We start from the raw sequence: 1,739 nt of genomic DNA on the forward strand, positions 1-1,739 counted from the left end.
ACAGAGTCTCACTTTGTCCCCCTTGATAGAGTGCCGTGGTGTCACAGCTCACAGCACCTCAAACTCTTGGGCTTAAGTGATTCTCTTGCCTCAGCCTCCTGAGTAGCTGGGACTACAGGTACCAGCCATAACACCCGACTATTTTTGGGTTGCAGTTGCTATTGTTGTTTAGCTGGCCTGGGCCAGGTCTGAACCCGCCTGCCTCGGTGTATGTGGTGGGATCCCTACTCACTGAGCTATGGGTGCCAAGCCTCCTGCTTGCTTTCTTTCTCTTTTCAATGGACAGAGTTCTAAATGATGCTGCAGACATATTTCTGAGGCAACCACCCACTCATGACAGGAAATTAGTCTAATTTACAGAAAGGATCACAAAAAGCCCGTCTGAACCACACTGGTGTGTCACCTTTGTAGGTCTAGAACCATCACACACAACCTGGGAAGCAGGTATCAGCAGAAGACAAGTCCTAGCACTGGTCCTTTCCCAGCCTCTTCCCTGGATCCAGGGAGCATCCCACAGCCTCACCGTAAATTCCTCTCTGGTTGTTTATTAGAACTGGGATTCTAGCTGTGTGTTCACTGTGTTAACACAGAGCACATGAAGTGCTTGCCTGTCGATTGATAAGCTTCATCTTTCACTAACTAGGTTAGATTCTGTCAAACAATCTTCTAGTGGCACATTAGAGTATATGTGAAGGACGAGAGCACCTTACACCCATTAACCATCACCACATAGTCACATAAGTTTCTCTTCTCACAATCTAGTTCTTAAATTTCTAGGAGGCTAGGCTACTTTCAGAAAATCTATTATTAACATTTCTGTAACATTTAACTTATCCTAATACGGCATATAATAAGTAACCGCTCCCTGAACTGTATTCCCCAACTGTTGCACAATAAAGCAAATGCGGTTTCCAAGACTGTAAAATGAACTAAGCCTCCTTAATACCATGTAAAGAAGTGGGACAGCTCTTGATGGGAACTGGTTTATTTTAGGGGTCTTAAAAGAGCATTAGCCAACTTGGCAAAAGACAGGAAGGGAGGCTCTGCACAGATGCAGTCACAGTCACTAGTGTTCCTCATGGAGTAAGGGCTCAGGATGCCCTAACCCCAACACACTGAAGGTCCCAGCAGCACCCAGAGAAAATAATCCAGCATCGCTGGGGTCTGTGCTCAGTTTGCAATACCTTCCTGCCGATGCAGGTACACACTGCGCACACACGCTCACACCCCAATGCACTAATGTGCACTAATACAACACACATCATGTGTACAAATACACAACCACACACACCACATGCACACAGATACACTACACACATACCAATGTGTCCATGCAAACCAATGTGCACAACACTGTATCAATAAATGCAAAAAACCACATGCACCATGTGCACAAATACTACCACACACCCACAAGTACACACCATCATACCCTGCATGCGCTCAAATACACACAACACACCAATGTGTGCACAAACACAACCATACACACCATGTACACAAAACTGCACAACCACACATTATCATATAGCATACATGCATGCATATCATAGACACACCATACACACAACCACACGTACAACTCAGGTTCCCACACTTGCACACCCCACACGCCCATAGACACCACAGACTGCACATAACCACACAGCCTCCATACGTACACCATACACCCATATACACCACAGACTGCACATAACCACATCCCCCCATACATACACCACACGCCCATATACACCACA

General features: G+C 45.9%; 1 protein-coding gene across 2 annotated transcripts in view; it reads right to left on the bottom strand.

The window, feature by feature from the left end:
• Nucleotides 1-1,739, bottom strand: part of FBXO25 (F-box protein 25) — a 35,076-nt gene that overhangs the window by 21,409 nt on the left and 11,928 nt on the right. The window lies entirely within an intron of this gene.

This window comes from Otolemur garnettii, unplaced genomic scaffold (genome assembly GCF_000181295.1).
Source record: "Otolemur garnettii isolate 467f Iridium unplaced genomic scaffold, OtoGar3 scaffold00114, whole genome shotgun sequence".
Lineage (NCBI taxonomy): Eukaryota > Metazoa > Chordata > Mammalia > Primates > Galagidae > Otolemur > Otolemur garnettii.